Source organism: Leopardus geoffroyi, chromosome E3 (assembly GCF_018350155.1).
Source record: "Leopardus geoffroyi isolate Oge1 chromosome E3, O.geoffroyi_Oge1_pat1.0, whole genome shotgun sequence".
Taxonomy (NCBI): Eukaryota; Metazoa; Chordata; class Mammalia; order Carnivora; family Felidae; genus Leopardus; species Leopardus geoffroyi.
The window spans coordinates 11,743,644-11,764,947 of NC_059340.1; the positions used below are offsets into that span (position 1 = coordinate 11,743,644).

Consider the following 21,304-nt stretch of genomic DNA (forward strand, 5'->3'; position numbering starts at 1 on the left):
TGTCAACCCACAGAACCGTGAAGCAGATCACTGGTGGTTGTTTTAAGCCGGGGGTGGGCCAACTGTGGCCCACCAGCCAAATGTGGCCTGCCTCCTGTTTTTGCAAATACAGTTGTACTGGAACACCCCTCCCGCAGGTGCCTATGTATCGTCCATAGCTATTTTCACATGGTGGCAGCAGACCTGGGTCGGTACGACAGCGCTTGAAATATTTGCCATCTGCCCCTTTACGGAAAACGTTAGCGAACCCTGTTTCAAAGTCACTAAGTTTGGGGGCGGTTTATTAGCTCCAGGAACTCAGCCGAACATTGTAAGTTATCACGCGTTTTCATTTCAACCCAGCGAAGGCGTATCACGCCCATGTTACAGATGAGGAGACTGAGGCACAAGAAGGGAGAGTGATTTGCACATGGCAGAGTCCAGAAGAAACGGTCTGGCCTCACAGATGTGTGGCACTGGCCGACTGACTTAGTAAGTAGTGTTATGTGGACGGATGAGAGTCTGAGGGAATATATAGCTGAATAAGGAGTCCAGATAACTTCCTCCGAGGAGGGGATGGAGAGGATAATGATCTTGGCGTCAGTGGTGTGCTACTTGTGGGCCAAACTGAAAGGGTTAGGAATGTCCACCTCTAGACCTTAAGGGTTCCTGAAAACTCTTGCACCTGTGCCCCAATGGACATCTCAGAAGAATCACGGAAATACATTCCAGGGGTAGTGGGGGGAAGGCAGGGGTGAAGGTGAAGGAAGGGAAGGTTTAGAAAAAGAAAGGAAAGCCATCCAAACTCTATTGAGGATAGTCTTCTTCTTCTTCCTCTTTTCTTAAAAGTTTGTTTATTTTGAGAGACGGAGAGGGCAAGTGGGGAGGGACAGAGAGAGAGGGAGACAGAATCCCAAGCAGACTCCACACTATCAGCACAGAGCCCGAGGCGGGGCTCGAACCCACGAACCGTGAGATCATGACCTGAGCCGAAGGTGGATGCTCAACTGACTGAGCCACCCAGGCGCCCCAAGGATAGTCTTCCGTTATGTTTCTGGTATCCGTCTGATCTCTGTTGTTGATTTTGGATATCCAGAAGGCAACCACGAATAAGGCAACCACTAAAATCTACTAAGGCAGAATCAGTCTAGAACCAATCTGTTACTGGGGAGATCGGGAGGCTGACCAGGGGTCATTTTCAAATGGGGCAAGGAGACCCCCAATCTGTCTTAGACCCAAGCTCTGGTCTTTACTGGCCCAGCCTCTTCTGGAATGAGTGACGAAGCTCGTTGATTGGTACCCTTGCAGTAGAGTGGGGCGTCCTCCCTCCCCCCGCCCCACTCACTTCTTTCTCAAGATCAGGAGCATGGGGGCAGCACGGCTCCCCATCCCAGACAGAACAGAGATCTCCCTCGACTTTCTCAGCATCCTCCCCCCAACACCCCCCAACCACGCTGATACTATTCAATAACCACATTGACTTCGGGAGGAGAAAAAAAAATGTAATTGTTAAAGCGTAAATCCCCTTAAATGCTAAGATCAAAAGGAAGGTTTCCATCCGATGACACATAATTAAACATGCAGACGTGCCCAACTTTGATTCATGAATGCTTATGCACTTCTAAATTGTTGCCAGGGAGATCAGAGCCTGAGAAAATTAAAACCATTACGCCTCAAAAGGATACATGATTTTCACAGCTTTCTAACGTGATTTCCTGTTGTGCAGAACTTTATGTTTTCCCATTTTCTCCTCCCCGCCTCTGTAGCGATGTTCAGGGCTGAACACAAGCAGCTTTGCAAACATTCTTGGCTTGAGAATTCCCGCAGGCCCCATGATGTGAGCACGGAGCCAGGCGACAAGGCCCACCATTTTCCTAACGCTTTATCTACCACCACGGGGCGAATTCCTGTCTTATAGTCCCTGAGGATGGTCTCAGATGCTTGGATGACAGGATGGCAACATGGCACTTGAAGGCCCCAAACAAATAAGGCATATTCGTCAGGGTTCTCTAGAGAAACAGAACCAACAGGATCCATGTCTGGATCTGGATCTGTATCATCCATCTAAGTAAAGAGAATTATTGGGGCGCCTGGGTGGCTCCGTCGGTGGAGCGTCTGACTTCGGCTCAGGTCATGATCTCACGGTTCGTGGGTTCGAGCCCCGCGTCAGGCTCTGTGCCGACAGCTCGGAGCCTGGAGCCTGCTTCGGATTCTGGGTCTCCCTCTCTCTCTCTCTGCCTCTCCCCAGCTCATGCTCTCTCTCTCTCTCTCTCTCTCTCTCTCTCTCAAAAATAAAATAAGAAAACATTAAAACAATTTTAAAGAGAATTATTGTAAGAAGTGGCTCAGGGGCGCCTGGGTGGCTCAGGTGGTTAAGTGTCCGCCTCTTGGTTTCAGCTCAGGTCATGATCTCGCGGTTCGTGAGTTCGAACCCCGCGTCAGGCCCCGCGCCAGACCGTGCCGAGCCTCCTTAGGATTCTCTCTCTCCTTTTCTCTCTGCTCCTTCCCCGCTCACGCTCTATCTGTATCTCTGAAAAAAAAAAAAAAAAAAAAAAAAAAACTTAAAAGAAAAAAAACGAATTGGCTCACGCAATTATGGAAAGTGAGACATCCCAAGATCTGCCATCCACAGGGTGGATACCCAAGGACAGCCAGTGGTGTAGTTCCGTCCGAGTCGAAAGGTCCCAGAACCGAGGACGCAGATCATGAAGGTTCCGGTCTGGGTCAGCACGCCTAGGATCAAGGAAAGCTAAAGGCGGAGAATTCGATGCCCAGCTCAACAGCCAGGCAGGAAGGGCCAAATGCCTCCCTTCTCCACCTCTTCATCGTATCCAGGCCCCCAAAGGACGGGATGATGCCCATCGACCCTGGGGACGGCAAACGGCTTCTCCGAGTCTACCGACTGGAGGGCTAATTTCATCTAGAAACACTCAGAGACACACCCAAAAACGATGTTTGGCCAAATGTCTTGCTACCCTGTGATCCAGTCAAGCTGTCACCTAAAAGCAGCCACCACGCGAGGCGTCTCCATTTACCCCGCGGGGGTCTGAGCAATCAGAGCCTCCTCGCTCCAGCATCTTCTGTTGGGTTCCCCCAAAAGCAGACACGCAGACAAGTATTTGAGTGCAGAATAGGGTGGGAAACACCACAGGGGGCTGAGGAATGAAAACGGGGCAGGGCAAAGGACGGTAATTAGGGGGTATCGTGGAGCCAGTTACTACTGTCGATGTCTCCTGGATGCTGCAATTATGTGTCTGTTTCAAGGAACGAGTCAAGTGGGGGGAAGTCGCCAAGGTTGAAGGACCTCCCCCCCCCCCCGCCCCCCACCGCCAGGGGAGAAAGGACCACGCAGCATTTTTTTTTTTTTTTTTTTTTTGCTTACTCAGTGACTTTCAAATGTCCTTTAAGCAGGCAGCCACACTATTCGGGCCAAGCCACGGTAGGGAGGCATCGGGGACCCCCTGGCTCCTACAGGAACGTTGGTGGGGCCCTTGGGACTCAGGTTGGTGTAGCCGAAGGAAGGCAGGACTCAGTGAACCCTTTATTGCTTGGCCCTCGCGTGGTCAGCAGATGCAGTGGAGGGAAGCGGCCGCGACCAGGAGATAGACGATACTCAGAATCAGAAGGTGGCAGGATCGTGATTGTCACCGGTGGGCTGGGAGCAGAATCCAGCCCCCGGGGGAAGAGGACGGACGGTGTATAATGACCCTCGCAGGGCCAACCTCATGCAGGCTGAGCATACGTTTCCTGGCAGGCACCCGTAGGGCCGGGAGGGGAAGTTGAGCCAGAAGCTAAGGTGCCTGCCTGGTCTGGTGAGATCCAGCGAGAACGACATACCAGGCACTTCCTGTAGGGCCCCAGGCACCCGGCCTCGGCGAACCCCCTCCTCCAGCCGCAGGGTTCACGCAGTGGATATTCTGCCTACCTCGCTCAGGATCCTCTCGGGGGCCCATCAAGGCTGAGACTCGAAGGGGAGGGACCAGAGGCTCTGGGGGCGAAGGTGGGGAGAGGTTGAGAACTACGAGATTACACCATCCTATTTATGGAATTCTGGAAAAATTAGGTCATCCTCTGGCAGGGCGTATGTCTGCCGAACACAGACAGCAAAGCCAGAGATGCCCATCCAAAATGCTGTCATAAAGGGGTGACCATGGTTATCTTCCATCCCGGGCCTGTGGGATGAAATATTAAATAAACACGTTGCCAAATAACGATTTTGTTGTAGCATTTTATTGGTAACTAGAAAAGACTAGCTCACGTACTCTCCGGTCGATCCGGCAGACCGCCCAACTCCCCACTTCCCACAGGTAATTACCTGCTCCTAATTGGGTCTGAAAGCAGCAGGCTTGTATTTAAAGGTAGGAGCACAGCACGCTTTGTATTTTTCCAGCAACCGTATGGATGAGATTTTAGCGCTCCGTGGAACCATGGCTTAAAGAGCCAGCCGACTTCTCCGTGAGACCCAGGACCTTCGCGTAAGCTGTGTCCTTGAGCAAAATATATCGCATCTCAGAGCCCGTATCCCCTCATTTACAAATGGAAAGAAATGACATGATGGTTCTGAATCTCTCTCTCTCATAGCCCTGGTGTAAATAGTCTCATTACTATTCCTACCTCTCCACCCATGATGCTTAACCGTTTATTAGTTTTTACTTACTGCGTTTGATTTTTTTTTTAATTTTTAACGTTGTTGATATTTGAGAGAGAGAGCAGGGGAGGGGCAGAGAGAGAGGAAGACAGAGAGAGAGAGGGAGACAGAGGATCTGAAGCGGGCTCCCCGCTGACAGCGACACCCAATGTGGGGCTCGAACTCACAGACCGTGAGATCGTGAGCTGAGCCAAAGTCGGACTCTTCATCAACTGAGCCACGCAGGTGCCCTGCATTTGAGTTTTTTTTTTTTTTTTTAATTTTTTTTTTCAACGTTTATTTATTTTTGGGACAGAGAGAGACAGAGCATGAACGGGGGAGGGGCAGAGAGAGAGGGAGACACAGAATCGGAAACAGGCTCCAAGCTCTGAGCCATCAGCCCAGAGCCCGACGCGGGGCTTGAACTCCCGGACCGTGAGATCGTGACCTGGCTGAAGTCGGACGCTTAACCGACTGCGCCACCCAGGCGCCCCTGCATTTGAGTTTTTAAGTGTAGGTGTAATTTTTGTAGTGTTATATTAGTTTCAGGTGTACAATATAAAGATTCAACGATTCTAGACGTCACTCGGTGCTCATTGCGGTGCGTTCTTCAACCCCTTTATCTGTTCACCCGTCCCTCACCCCACCCCCACTCATTCTCTGTATTTAAGAGTTTGTTTTTTGTTTGTCTCCTTTTTTCCCCTTGTTTGTTCATCTGTTTTATTTCTTAAATTCCACTGCTGGTAGAAATGCAAATTGGTGCAGCCACGGTGGAAAACAGTGTGGAGGTTCCTCAAAAAAATTAAAAATAGAATTACCAGACGATCCGATAATGCCACTAGTGGGTATTTACCCAAAGAAAATGAAAACCCTAATTTGAGAAGATACATGCATCCCCTATGTTTATTGCAGCATTGTTTATAGCAGCCAAGATTATGGAAGCAACCCAAGGGTCCACCGATGGATGAATGGATAAAGGAGATGTGGAATGGAATATTACTCACCCATAAAAAGGACGAGATCCTGCCATTTGCTACAACGTGGTTGGGCCTAGAGAGTATAAGGTTAAGTGAAATAACACGTTTGATTTTCTTTCTTTTTTTAATTTTTATTTTTGAGAGAGAGAGAGAGAGGGAGACCATGAGCAGGGAGGGGCAGAGAGAGAGGGAGACAGAGAATCCCAAGCCGGCTCCACACTGTCACCACGGAATCTGACGCGGGGCTCGAACTCACAAACCATGAGGTCGTAAGCTGAGCTGAAATCAACAGCCAGATGCTTAACTGAGCCACACAGACGCCCCACATTTGGTTTTCAGGCAGAGCCAGGGGATAGATTCAGAGTCAGCATGGCCTTGGTTCCAACCTCAAAATGGAGGTGCGTCTGTTGACAATGGCTTACTTTCCTGTTGACTCTTCAGTGCCTCCAGGGCACCGTCTCATCCTTGAAACCCCGGTACCCGCCTTGGCACGTGAACCACGGTAGGTCCTTGTCGGAATGAATGAGTGAATGACTGAACGAACGACTGGGCAAGTGAATGGATGACTCTGGCCTCCCACAAATCACCAGGTCTGAAGCTTCACGAGGACAAAGAAGGCGGTCCATCTCACGTGTTGTTGAATTCCACGCCTGGTACGTGACGCGCATTCGATGCGTTTTGCTGGATGAGTGGGAGATTGATCTCGGTCTCAGCGGCATTGACCCTCTCCCTTTCCGCTGATGCCCACAGAGCCTGACCCAGGAGAGACTTCAGAGATGAAGCAGCCCCCACGTCACGGTTTCAGAGACAGGAAAATGTGGCTCAGAGAAAGCAATGGACTTGTTCGTGCACACGCAGGGATTGTGGTGCCTGCTCCAGGGCTCTTGACTCACTACCTGCCCGTCTTCGTGAAGCTTGGCCTGGCAGGTGCATCAGACGCCTGGAGTCACATTCGCTCCGAGCCCTGCCCGCGCCTGAGCCGTGACCCTCCCAGAGCGCTGAACTCAGGCTAAGCTCTTTCTGTTCCTCAGCCAGGGGGACGTGCGAGCCCTGCAGCAGAGGCAGAGCGAGGCCATTGCAGGAGCGGGGATTTGAGCTTGGACCGCCTTTCTCTCCGAGAAGTCCTACCTGGCTGGCTGGCTGCTCACCCACTCCTAGGGGGTCTGTCTTTGGTTTACTCATTCTGCCCCCCTCAGGGGCTTTTCCTCATTCGAGCTCCCTGGGCCCACATCCTTCGTTCTTCACACAGGCAGCTGCGGAAGAAGGAAATACACACCAGCCGGCTGCGTCCCCGAGCGGGAGAAGAGAATACAGCGGTGCTGGCTTCGGAATACCTGGGTCTGAAAATCGGCCCTTCCGCTTCCTGGCAGCGGAATCCCGGCCAGGTTACCGATCTTCTCCAGGCCTCACTTTCTCATCCGTAAAGTAAGGTTAAGGGACTAACGATCATAAAACACGCGAATGTACGGAGCACGGTGGCCTGGCACGCGGTGAGCATCTGGCAAAGAGACGTCAGAGACGAAAGGTGATGCTCAGGCAGGACCCAGTGCAGAGTTTCGAGCCCCTGCGATCAGACTTCCCGGCTCTAAATCCCAGCTGCGCTGCGGATCAGCTGTGCGGCCCGGGGCCCGTTATTCGAGCTCTCGGTGCCTCAGTATCCTTATGCGATGAGGGTGATAATGGGGTGATTTCGTCGGGTGTGTGCCAGGTTCTGATGTCTTAACGCACAGAAGGCGCTTAAAACAGTTGCTGGCGCGTGGGGAGAGTTAAAGTCACACCCCACTCTTTGGGTTCTCTGGTTTTCCAAGCGAATTTAGGAGAGCCAGATTCTTTCTGCCGAAAGCCTTCAGCTGCGGAGATCCATGCGGGCACCAGGACACCGGTGCTGACCCTGAGCTTACTGGCGGGTAGCCTCGTCTGTTTGTCCTTGCTGGTCCCAAGTACAGCCCACAGCCAGCAGAGCTCTGCGCTCGCTGGGCAGCGACTTCTCCACGGTGTGCTCTAAACGGCCGCCAGCCGCGAAATTACATTTGTATCGATCCAAAGAACATTTTATTGATCAAAAGCAGAGCAAGAAACCTTGGAACCATAAACCATTATTTTAACAATTTGTTGCCAGGAGTATAGGCAAAGGCTGCTTTTGTTTTCCTTTTTTGGTGAATTGGGCTTCCCAGGGCCGCTTCTAGTCTGTGTAGGTGGTCTGGAGACCTGCCTTCCAGGAGCATCTCACCAGCGACCAGCTCTCTGCTCTCCAGCTTCGGGTCCCCACCTTCCTCCTCCCTGTCTGTGTCTCCTCCGTCCTGGATCTCATGGGCTGAGGGGGAGCATCTGTCTTCCTTGGCATTCCTGGATCGTTCTGAGCAGGTGAGGGTGATGGTGAAGCTTCTCGATTGCCAGGGCCTCCCTACGAAGCTCTCATAGGCTGTCCTGTCAGGCGTGGAGCACAAATTCGTCTGAAGATACTGTCCCCCACTCCCCCTGTTACCGAAGCCTAAATTTGCCTGCCTGTGGCTTGAAAAGTCAATATTCAAGAGACTAGTTTTGATTGGAAAGGCTTATGAGTCTTATTCAGGAGGCCGGCCCCCTGGGGAGGAGGCGGACTCTTGTCCAAAGGCCAACTGGATGCTTTCTGCCTGGCCCATGGGTTCTTAAAAGAGTTTAAGGCAGTTAATCAGTAACGGAAGTACAGTGGTCCCTAATATATCTTGAGTACTTGGAGACTCAATGGTACCAGCTACAGACGTTATCTCAGTGCTCGGTAGGTTTTGCACAAGGGTCTGGTTCCTCGGTGCCTCGGGCAGAGTGGGGTGTGTGCAAGAGGGTCTGGTGATGCGCAGAAAGGCTCAGTTCTTTTTTTAGAAAAGAATTCATGATCCTCAGATGTGCAAAGAAAGGCCTGGTTCCTCAGTCACCCAGGCTAAGGGCGCTTGCTAAAGCCTGAAGGCCAGTGGGGTGGGCGGAGGGGCCAAGGTGGCTTCATCCCCATGCCTGTTCCTGGATCTGACGTCATCAACCGTCATGAAACTAAAATGAATGTCGGCATGAGCTATACAGGAAACTTAGGGCCACTAAGTGGAAACTACTCGGGAGGGAAGAGTCACTGCAGCCATTTCCAGAATGACTTAATAAACTCAGAGAATGTGAATAACCCTGTGTGCAACCTCATAGGGGACCCAAAGGTTTGTTCCCACTTCCTGCGTTCATGGGGCTGATCATTTAGCCAGTGAGAGCAGAAACCCACTGCGAGGGGCGAGTCACAGAAGGCAGGATTTACTAAGAGTTGTAAGAACTGGCACAAGAATTCAATGGGGTAAGATTTGTCCCTGCAACCAATGGTCCTGGGCCAACTGAATGTTCACATGCCAAAGAACGAAGTTGGACCCCCTACCTCACGCCGTACACAAAAATGACCTCTAAATGGCTCAAAGACCTAAGTGCAGTAGCTAAAACCGTAAAACTCTTCGAAGAAAATACAGGTGCGAACCTTCGTGACCTTGGGTTCGCAGGGAAAAAGTTGGGCTTCATCAACATTAAAGACGTAGGTACTTTAGGTTAGGGATATCTACAGAATGGAAGCAAATGCACTCAAATCACATATCTGATACAAGTCGAGTACACAGAATATATCAAGAACTCTTCCAACTCAAAAATGAAAGGACAAATAACAGAATTTACAAACAGGGAAAGGATCTGAACGGACATTTCTCCAAGGAAGATATGCTGATGGCCAGTGAGCTCATGAAGAGATGCTCCGTGTCATCAGTCGTTAGGAAAATGCAAGTCAAAGCCAAAGTGGGATATTCCCATCCTCATGGGTATGACAAAACAACAACAACAAAAAAGGCAGAAACCACAAGTGTGTTGGTGAGCATATGGGGAAACTGGAATTCCCATATATTGCTGCTGGGAAGTACAATGGTGCAGCCACTTTTGGGGAAAAAAGGTTGGTAGTTTCCCAGAAAGTTAAACACGGTGTTTCCATACAACGTGGCAAATTCCCGCTCTTAGGGAGAAGGGACCTGCGGAATTGAAATATGTTCGCACAGAAACTTGTCCACATGAATGCTCGTATCAGCATTATTCATACTACTCAAAAGGTGAAAACGACCCAAATGCCCATCACCTGACGAATGGATAACTTGGGTAGGATATTCATACAATGGACTATGATTTAGGTATAGAAAGAAATACTGATACCATAATATAGGTGGATCTTAAAAACATTGTGCTAAGAGAAAGGAGTCAGTCAGACATAAAGGCTACATGTTCTATGATTCCATTTGTGTGAAATATACAGAATATGGGAATTCTTAGGGACAGTAGATCAGTAGTTTCTAGGGACTGGGGGAGGAGGGAGCAGGGTAGGACAGCTCAATGGGGTCCCTGTTTCCTTTTGGGGTGATGAGTTAAAAAGGGTGAATTCTACAACATGTGAATTATGTCTTCGTTTTTAAGACCCGAGTGGCACAGACCAGGATGCTTTGGGTGGCCACTGGAAAGAGGAGGCAGTTTGACTAGGATACAGCCGAGAGAGCGGGCCGTCCCCTTTCCCTGTGGTTTCACCCTAAGGGCAGCACACCCCAAGATGGCCTTTGTCACTGAGGGCACAGGGAGGCCATCGCTCTTGGCAAATGGGGGCTCTCACAGCCCAAAGCTGCTGAGTCTCGCGTGCACTTTTTACCCTCGGTTTTTGAGTTTCCATTCTTCTTGGAGAAGAGAGGCAGAGAGTGTTGACAAGTCTGGAAATTGGAAAATGTAAATGAAAAAGGGATTCCCCCCCCGGGAGAGTCTGGCTGTGCAGCATCCCCAGCTCAATCACACTGTGCCCCAGAGGCTCTCAGCTCAGGGACCCGGCAGCAAAGCCGGCTGAAATGGCTCGCCATCCATTTCTCAGACAAGGCGAGCGGCCCTGGGTGTGATGCCACAAGGAGGCAATCGTGGCTGTCTCTTAATGTACAATGCCAAGCCTGTTAACTAGAGTCCCTGTCTCTATTACCTCTATTGTGGAACAGAGAGCCAAGATTTGGGCGATGTTCTTGAACCTGATTGGCTCTGTTTATGGAGGCACAGGGCAAGTCCTGTGGGTACCCCCTGGACTTTGGCACGTGGGTTGGACGTGTTCACGGGGACCACGTGGACAGGTGCCTTCATCTTAAAGACGCTCAAAGCGGCCGTGTGACCCGCCTAGGGTGACAAAGCTTATTGCTAGCAGCTCAAAGGCTGGAAGCCAGATCACCTGTTTCCACATTTCTCTGGATATCTTCTTCCCCTAGGGTGTTGAAAAGAAATCCCCAGAGCTGGGTCGCAACGTCTGATGTCTCCCAAGTGTGATGGCAAGTTGTGAACTCACAAAGTGCAGTGTAATTTTTCCTTCCATGTAACCCTCAGCAGCAATGAAAGGAGAGCTACTCTCTCCCACCCTCCCCCTCCTTCCTCAGTTAGTCATGACTCATTAATTGCCACTGGTGGATGAGTTTTATTCTAATTTTCATGATCTAATTCAGAGATGTTTTCAGCTAAAGATCAGGATATAGGTTTTGGGCTCGCTGACATGTCCAGTGAATTTGCATTAGCGACAATTACGGACAGGACATCGAGAAGGGAAGGGCTAATCGCAGCCCTCAGCTAGGGCCACTTGCTAATGGCTCCTTTAAGGGGAAAAACACAGCCTTTATGCTCACATCCCTAATGGCGATGCTGTTCTCGAAACTTGTCGCAGAAGAAGGGGATTGAACATTTGCCTCTGTTTCCCTCTCTCTCCTGCTATGGTTCTGCCCTCAAACCAAACCACGATGCGAAAGTGTGCATTTCAAATGTGAAAGTTACCTCCTCAAAATAGGATTGATTTAGGGGCGCCTGGGTGGCTCAGTCAGTTAAGCATCCAACTCTTGATTTCTGCTCAGGTCCTGATCTCTCAGTTCATGAGATCGAGCCCCACATTGGCCTTTGCACTGACAGCACGGAACCTGCTTGGGATTCTCTCTCTGCTCTCTCTCTCTGCCCCTTCCCCACTCATGCACAGTCATGTGGTCTCTCTTCCCTTCTCAAAATAAGAAGAATATTTTTTTTTTTTATTTTTTTTTATTTTTTTAAAAAATTTTTTTTTCAACGTTTATTTATTTTTTGGGACAGAGAGAGACAGAGCATGAACGGGGGAGGGGCAGAGAGAGAGGGAGACACAGAATCGGAAACAGGCTCCAGGCTCCGAGCCATCAGCCCAGAGCCCGACGCGGGGCTCGAACTCCCGGACCGCGAGATCGTGACCTGGCTGAAGTCGGACGCTTAACCGACTGCGCCACCCAGGCGCCCCAAGAAGAATATTTTTTTAAAAATAGGATTAATTTATATACTTGCACGTAAGTGAGATGATCTTACTAGCAACAAAAAAATTCTGGATCCTAGAATAATTACTCACCAAACAGGGCAGATTCCTTCCCTATTCCTTCCCTAATCAGATGGGAATCTAAGGCAAACAACAACCCCAGAAAGTCAGCGAACATTTGAAATACGGTCTCAGAATTCGTGTAGGGGGGTCTGTGACTCCCTGGGGCTTCCATGGCCACCCCCCATTCTCCTATCCTTGCCTTGTAGAGCGAAAACATCAATTGAAGCTGGCAAAGGCTGAAAGAGAGAAGTCTTTAAAGTGACCAAGCTTAATCATCTTGGTGGTAACAGTTTGTATGACCTCTGTTCCGGTACAAGTCAGCTGGTCCGAGCGGAGTCGAAAGCAGGCTGTCTAAGCGAATTAAGGCATAGGCTTCAGGGGCAGGAACGGTAGCCCCCAAGTCAGCTGAATGCACCCAACAGCCCTGCTCCCTGCCCTCCAGGACCCCAAACATATGCTCCTTTTGGCAGCCTCCAAGGGAAACGCAGTTCGCACTTCTGGGTATACGCATTGTGTTTTAGACCTATTTTCTCTTCTTCCTTCTTGCTTCCCCTCCATAATTTACTTTGACTTGGTGTTTAGGTCATCTCAATTGACCTCCTTGGGTCTTTTGCTGGCTTTGTGACCGGGCATCCTTCCACACTAGAAGGTGAAAAATGCTACCTTTAATCTCCGGTGGGTTCCTCAATCTTTGTCTTTCCAAGTGTCTGCTTGGGGCCAGTTCTCTCCAGGAGTTTGACAGCTTTATGCACCAGCTAATGTTTTCTCATGTAACCTCGGGTGCTTTTTCATGGTCAGAGGGAAGCTGTCTTGAATTTAAGAGGTCGGGATGGTAGAGCGAGGGATCGGGTACAAGGGTGAAAGTAAAAATTATTGCTCCCTTCAGGAGGCTGTCATATACTTTCCAGCCCTAGTGACCATGGCAGGGAGGAGGACCATGTCTTACGCATCTGCGTTGCCCCAGCACTTAGCATCCACAGCACTTGGGACACCCTGTAGGGGCCAGAATTGCATGTGAAATGAATGCATGGATGAATGAATGAATTTCAGGCCGTCTTCTTTATGGTAAGAAACCTGGAGGGGGCGTCGGGGTGGCTCAGTCGGTTAAGTGTTTGACTCTTGATTCCAGCTCAGGTCGTGATCTCACCGTTTGTGAGCTCGAGCCCCACGTCAGGGTCTGCACTGACAGGTAGTTCCTTCTCCTTCTCACTCTCTGCCTCCCCCCTGCTGGCGTGCTCTCTCTTTCTCTCTCTAAATGAATAAGTAAACATTAAAAAAAAAAAAAAGAAAGCTGGAGAAAAAAAAAATCGTCAAAACTGAGGTCCCATCTCTAGAGGAACACAAAATTAGAGTCTGGGCTATGGAGACCGACTGTGGGATTGATATTGTGACCTTAAGCCATTCTGGGCAAGAAGGAAGTTGATGGCCAATGAACATGCCATCTCGATGACCCTAAATGCATGCCAAAGCTTCGCATTCCAGAATGTTCCTTGCTCTCTCGCACGCACACTTCATTTCAAAGGAGTAGAATGGGTGTTGGAAAACACAAGTCATTATGAAATGGGAGCACTGGAAGGGGACACACTGGTCCAGGCACTGGGAACTGGGAGGTACTATCTACCCATGCCAGGTCTCCTGACTCTGACGCGGAGTCTGACCAAACTGTGGGAGTGGCCTGAGGCAGTCTTGAGTGTGTGCAGCCAGGCTGAGCCTCAGAAGAGAAAGAGAAAACATGAGGGATGGGAGGGCAGGGGCAGAGAAATAGAAGTCCCTCCTCCTGCTGGGTGGGGAGAGGGGTGAGACATGGAGGGCCTTTAGACCAGGCGGGAAGGCGGTCTCAGATGGGTAAGGCTTGGACTAGTGTAGTAGTCAAAGAGTGCCGGCTGTAAAACCAAGCAGGTTGCTCAGCTGAATAGCTGCCCGGTCTACTGTATGGACCTCTTGGAGCCCCTCCCCCCCCCCCACCTCATCTGTAAAATGGGGATAAAAATAGTATTTAGCTCCTGGGATTGCAAGGAGGAATAAATTAGATACTCAACAAACTCATTGAATCTGTGTGCCAGGAAGTACACTGAGCTCAGGGGGGGGGTGGAGAAGAGGACAGAGGAGACCCTGCCTCCATGGTGTTTCTTTCCCAGTCCAGAAGGAGGCAGCACTACAGAGCTCACATGAAGGAACAAGCAGACTCCACGGTAAGATGAGTGCGGTGATAAAAATGGAAAGAGCTGATGTGGTCAGGACTCCTGACTCAAGGGTGGAAGGAAGAGGCTGTGTCAGACAGGAGAAGGTCTCTCTGAGAATGTGACAAGTGAGCTGTCACCTACGTGAGAAAGAGGAGTCTGCCAGCTGAAGCTCTGAGGCCAGAAAGTTCCAGGCCAAGGGAACAGCACGTGCCAGGCGCGGGGGGTAGAAAAGAGCTTGGCGTGTTTCCTCCGGGACATGGAGGACGCCCAGGGCGGGGCCCAGGCACAGTGAGTGAGCAAGAGAAAGGGTCGTGGGGCTGGGGGGGGGGGGGGCGCGGAATAGAGAGGCATGACCTGGTTTACGTTTTTAAAAGACCACTCTAGGGGCGCCTGGGTGGCTCGGTCGGTTAAGCGTCCGACTTCGGCTCAGGTCACGATCTCACTGTCCGTGGGTTCGAGCCCCGCGTCGGGCTCGGGGCTGACGGCTCAGAGCCTGGAGCCTGCTTCCGATTCTGTGTCTCCCTCTCTCTCTGCCCCTCCCCCGTTCATGCTCTGTCTCTCTCTGTCCCAAAAATAAATAAACGTTAAAAAAATTTTTTTTTTTTTTAAAAGACCACTCTAGGTTGCAGGTGTGTGTGTGTCCAACGGCTCATGGCATATTTCAGTCACACATTTTCACGGAGACTCTAGAAGTGTTTGTAAGAGGCTTACCAGTGTCAGTCACATACCACCTAAGAGGCTTTTTATCAAGTATGGAGTGTGTGTTTAGCTACCGTCTAAAGATAGTGATCCAAAGATAATTAAGATTGAGACCCGCCTTTAGCAGTTCAGAGTCTAGTGAGGACGCGCCGACAGGTGATTCTAAAACACGGCGGTAAGCGCTACAAGAGAGGTGTGCGCAGGGTAACCTTGGGCTTTGCGGGAGCTCGGGGCTGGAGCAGGGTGGGAAGGGGGTGACCAGAAGGAACGGTGCCCCGTTCGGAAGTCGGAAGGGAAGCAGTATAATGTGCTCAGGTGGTAGGTGGTGCTAAGGGGGGTTGGGGTCCCGGGCCGGGCTCACCTCGAGGAGTACTTGCGAGCCCAGAAAATGAGCAGAAATGTATTCTGTTGGTGATGGGGAGTCACTACAGAGATTGTGACCCGTGGGCGGCCCTGCCGCCGACTGGCATTTTGGAAGACGCTTCGGGCTGGACGGCGACTTGAGGAGAGAACAGAGGCGGAGTGACCCTGGCACGTTAGCACGTCCTTACCAGTGTCCTGATGACGAGAGAGAGGAGGTGAGGGCTGGCCCGGGCGTGGGAAACAAAGGAGAAGAAGGCAATGGGTTTAATATATATTTTGGAGGAAGAAAATCAGCCCCGCTCGATGCAGAGTAAACAATAACCGTGTTTGAATTAAGTCAGTCGGGTTGGAAGCATGGGGTGACAATCACGTCCCGTCTCGGAGCCAGTGATACGAGAAGTCAGGTGCTAAGCTAACACTCTATAAATGCCTGCTATGGTCACATTTACCGTCAAAATCAGGGTCACCGACCATCCTGGGAAATCTCTTCAAGGTGGCAAGGAAAACGAGAAAGTAGTCCTGTCCTTGGGGGCGTCACACAAGGGTGCCCCGTAAACCGTTAGTGGCTGATTCCGGCGTGGTTTGTCAGTTGCCACTCATTGCTAGCAGCGAGCGTGGCTGAACAACATCCATGTTCAAAGCAACAGGGGGGGGAGGCCGCGGGGTCCTCGGCAAATGTCCACCACCAATGTCCTCTTATGCGCCCTGCAGGTCGCTGGTGATGGCCCCAGCCCATCTTCACCTCCTTCCAAGGACCTTTCTGGTCACAGGTGACTGGGTGTGGAGCAGGTGATCACTGAATGCCTCCCCCAACATCTTTGCACTCGAGCAAGTTCGCCGTGAACAGATGTGTCCCATGAAGCCGACAGCCCGTTCGGCAGCACCCCCCCCCCGCCTCTGCTGGCTGTTACCCCCCGTCCCACCTGTGTTCAGCTGACTTGAGTGATTCATCCGTGTATCCGAGCGGTTTCCTCTGCACCTGCTCTCCTACAACCAACCCAAGCAGGACACGGAACTGAACAATCCAGACGGAGAGGTGGCACTCCCCACCCCCTTGGCTGTGCATGTGGAGGGCAGGGGGAGTAGCTCAGGAAGACAGCGACCCATCACAGACGCCATGCCTGGGTCTCTGAGTCCCAAGACCTTTGGTGATCAGACAGCTGAAGAGCCCCGTTTTGCTCCGCATTGACATCTAGTCCTCTCCTTGGCTACAACTCCCATCAGCTCAGGGCTTCAGTCTGACGTACGGATGGTCTCTGTGGGTGTCGAGGAGATGATCCTGACCGCACGCCTCACCTTCCACCTTGACCGTGGCCTTGGCTTCTCCCTCACCCCGCTGCCGGCGTCTTGCCGGGACGCTCCACAGCCCATCTTGGCAATCCCCCAGGGATGGCGGACTGAAGCTGGCGCTCTTTCATTTCACCTTCATCTTTTCCCTTTCGTTCCAAAATAAATGATTTTATAACAACAAAAACAAGAAGGCAAAGACCTTATCTCAGAACAAAGAGCAGTGCCTGCGACAGAAAACATTAAGCAAGGCTTCACCAACAGGTATATCACAGTGGCCATATTTTTCCATTTGCCCCGTAACCAGTGAAAACTCCATCACAGCTGCGGAGTGTTTCCAATCGCTGTGCGCTCTCTCGCGGAGAGCCCCCTGCACCCCATGGATGGCAGGCAGGGCCGGGTGAGTGGCTCAGTGCAAGCGGGTGTAGACCTCACAGGATCACAAAGAAGTTTCAGCCTTAGGGGAGAAGTTAGCGCCTTATCTACAGTGCCACTGTCGTTTTACAGATAGAGACTAAACTCAATGACGTGGAAGCAAGGCACCCCGGGGTCACCCTCACGCCTCTTAACCCTGACCCTGACGCTTTCAGACATGCAGATGACGCAGCATTTCAAACACTCAGGTTCAGGTGTCCGGTCTGGTCTTCGAGGGCACGCTGGCCTCTTACGTCTGAAAGCCGAGCTCTGATTCTCCTTCCTCCGGGGCGCCGACGTCGTTTGTGCGTGACGCACTTGGGAATGGATGGTCTACGCGGCTGTGCACAGTGCCTAGGTACCCCTCCCACTGATTTGAGGTTGAAAATTCTACCTTTATACATTCAGTCAAACCAAAACGGACGGAAGTTACACGTTTATCTCTGCGTCTCCCAAACCCCAGCTAAAGAAAGTCAATAAAGACATATTTTGAAGGTTACAAACCCCCAGGGCCATCTGGGAGAGGAGGAAGGAGCAGAGGTCAAAGGATGACAATTTTTTGAAGATGAACATTCCTGGTGGGAATAACAATGGATTTACTAAGGGGGAAAAGCTACATTGTAAGTGCCTACAAACGGGCTTGCAAACAGGAAACCGGCCAACCCTCACAAAGACACACACCTACACACGCACGACCAGGCATTGGAGGCATCAGGTGGAAAAACTGGAAGGAGGCCCCCAATATCAAAATTTGTTGACGGTGAGGAGCATTTGCTTTCCGGAGATGGGGAAGCACCTAAGCATAAACCACCTTGACCGCGGAGGACTCGGGACGGTGACGGTTGGGAGCATGTGGTACAGCCATGACAATACATGTGACTCTCCCTATCCCAAGAAATACAGGATGTGGGGCCCCTGGTCCAGATGGAACAAGGCCATCATATGCCCTAAGGTCTGAGCGAAACCTGTTCGTCCATTGGTCAGAAAGACGGATGCAACCAACTCAGGGTCCTCTGTGTGTTAGTTATCTAGTGCAAGCCCTTCTCTCTGGAGAGAGAGACCAAGGGCTACCATGTTGCACCGTGAATCGACCTCCTCTCCAGTTGGGACCAAAGTCCTTTAAAGCACCCACTGGAACCCAGGTTTGCCTCCAGCTCCCTAGACACTCTGCTGAGCTCTGTCATGACCCCTGAGCAACCAACAACCACCTTGCAGTGACCTTCTCCCCCACAGCCTCGGAGGGCTTCTCTCAAGCAAGGATGTCAGGAGACTATGGACTTCCAAAAAAACTGGAGCCTGGAGGGAACTGGCCCGGAGAGGTGAATATGATACCTCTTCGAGCCTACGCACTGGATGGGGCACAGTATTGGCTTACGTCCTCCCTCCTGGGCTTCTGGGGTCTTTAGACCAAGCCTGATCATATCGAGCAGACCAAGGATGCTGAAAGAGAACAACTCAGGGGTATTTTTTCCCAAGACACTCCTCCCATCCATGGGGTTTCATTGGCTTGACTTGGGCATATGAGGCAGATGGTGGAAATGGAGGCTGGGGAGACACTCCTCTCTTCCCACTTACTGTCTGACTCTGAGCCAGAGGCTTCCATTCTCAGTGTCCTCACCTATAAAATTGCATGGAGCAGGGCACCTGGGTGGCTCAGAACCCAGCCCCACAAAACGAACCGTGAGATCACGACCTCAGCCGAAGTTGGACGCTTAACCAACCGAGCCACCCAGGTGCGCCCCCCCCCCTTTTTTTAAATTTGTTTAAAGTGTAAAAAAAAATGTGTTTAAATTTAAAACTGCATGCCGGGACCAGCTTGTGTGTGTATCTTTGTGTGGTTGTGTGTGTGTGTGTGTGTGTATGGTGTTATTTTTTTTTTTTCCAAATTAAAAAAATATGCAAAGAAAGTAAAAAGAATTCCTGAATCCCCTGGGTGCAGATTCCCCAAATATTACATCTAATACAACCACAGTACAATTATCAAAATTCAGGACGTCCACACGGGCACAAAGCTATTTACAGACGTTATTCACCTTTTCCCAAGAGTTCCTTTTCCGGTCCAGAACTCCACGTAGAGCCACACATTCTATTTAGGTGTCTGTCCTCTTGTTCTCATTCCATCATTTAGGCTCTTTTATTATTGTTATGACTGTTATTATCACTATCATATTCTCCTGAAATCCTCAGGCTTCCTTATTATCAGATAGACTAGATTGTTTAAAGTTGTTTTTTCTGGGGCACGTGGGTGGGTCAGTTGGTTGAGCGTCTGGCGTTGGCTCAGGTCATGATCACAAGGTTCGTAAGTTCGAGCCCCACGTCGGGCCCCATGCTGACAGCTCAGAGCCTGGAGCCTGCTTCAGATTCTGTGTCTCCCTCTCTCTCTGCCCTCCCCTCGCTTGCACTCTCTTTCAAAAGTAAATAAACATTAAAAATTATTTAAATTTTTCCTTCTAACTTTTCCATGCTCTGAATTGAGTCCTTGTTGCTGTTTGCAGAGGCGACAATTATGCAGTATTTTGCCTTTGAACCTGGCACATTTGTGCGGTACCCTGATCTGAGCTTCTGGGAGGTGAGCTCCTGATCAAGTCTCCCCTGCCTCGTGGAACCTTCGTGTCTAAGTGCTGTAACGTCTTGCGGGCAATCCCTCAGAGTTCTGTAAAAGTGACGGTATGGGAATGAATATCTCCCCTTTGCTGGCTGAACACCAACTGAGCTGATGATCCCTCAACGTCACTAGTTTTTCACCCAGATGAGTGGGTGCTGGAGGGGAGATGCACCTTGGGCGGGTAGGATTGGGGAAGGGGAAAATTCCAGCCTGGCTCTGCTCTCCACGGACACCTCCTGGCTCCAGGCCGTTATCTGCCCGCAAAGGGTGCCTTGTTCTAATTAGCACAGGGGTTTTAGGGGCCGCTCTGCTCAGACAGGTGCACTCCTCCCAGAGCAAGCCAGCCACAGACAGGAGTCACAGGGGCAGCGCGCATGATCCGGAGGAAATGCGACACCACCACTGAGAAGGCGTCTCTAAGTGCGGAGGCCGGTGGGGCCACCGGGAATGCCGTCATCCCACGGGAAGGTGGCGAGCCTGAAACGGATCACATGTGTTTCCCTCAGCCCGGAGGGGTAATGGGCAGACCCAGCCCCCCGCTGATGGCTCCTCCCGTAGTGAACACTTCATTTGGTGCCTTTATTTGCTTAATGTTCAGTTTTTACCGTCAAGGCAGTAACTCCTCCTTCAAAAACATTTTGAGAATAAGAAAAGCAAAGGCCAGACCAAAAATAGAGATTTATTGCTGCACCCACCACAGGGAAGCACCATGAAGATCCGTTTGAGTTTCGTGCTCCGCTTTTTAAGGGAACTCTTCGATGTAGGGATGGTTTTCGTAACATTGCTAGGATTATATGGTATCTTGATTTTAAACTTCCTATTAGATGTTATTACATCAATCAATGTATGGGGCGCCTGGATGGCTCAGTGGGTTGAGCCTCTGACCCTTGATTTGGGCTCAGGACATGGTCCCAAGGTCACAGGATAGAGAGCCCTGCATGGAGCTCTGTGCTGAGTGTGGAGCCTCCTTGAGATTCTCTCTCTCTCTCTCTCTCTGTCTCCCTCCCTCCCCTCCTTCTGCCCCTCTCCCCTGCTCATGCTCTCTCTCAACACTAGCACACTTACCATGATGAGTACAGAAAACCGTACAGAATTGCTGAATCATTACACTGTATACCTGAAACTAACGTAACACTGTATGTTAATTATACTTCAATCAAAAAGGTCACAATCCCTATGTCTACAAATGCTGTAGATCAGTAAAGGAAGAACTTCAGTCAAGCCATCAAACAAACACGTGTATAGTTTAAGACGGTGATAAATGGTAGGGAATAAAAAATGCAAGCTGCTCTGAGAAAGTATGATAGAGAAGTCCAGGCGAGACGGGAAGTAGGTCAGGGAAAGCTTCGCTAAGGGCTTCAGCTAAAACTCAGAGGGGGCGGAGTTACGTGTACTAAGCGGACAGCACAGCGTGGCCCACGGAGAGGACACAGCACGTGCAAAGGCCCAGAGCACCAGCAGGGGATAGCATGTGGGGACCCGAAAGCAGGACCATTTTGCTCTGCAAGGAGCAGAGACGGGGATGGACAGATAAATTTGGATGAAGTAACTTGAGGGCGTGTAGTTTAATCACAAATGCAGTGGGATGCTGGGAAATCATCAGAAGGGCTTAGGCAGGGACGTAACGTCACAGGACGTGTTGTTTCCCTTCAAGGGCGGGGTGGGGGCCAGGTTGGGGGTAATTGGGAATGACTGAATGGTATGGGGTTTCCATACCAAGCAGTCCACAAAAGCAACTGCCTATCCAAGTCCCCTGGTTGTTTATTAAAACACACATTGCAGAGA

General features: G+C 50.7%; 1 pseudogene; it reads right to left on the reverse strand.

Moving 5' to 3' along the window:
* Positions 1-2,718: 2,718 nt before the first annotated feature.
* The window catches only part of LOC123589669, an 82,666-nt pseudogene continuing 64,080 nt past the window's right edge, over positions 2,719-21,304 (reverse strand).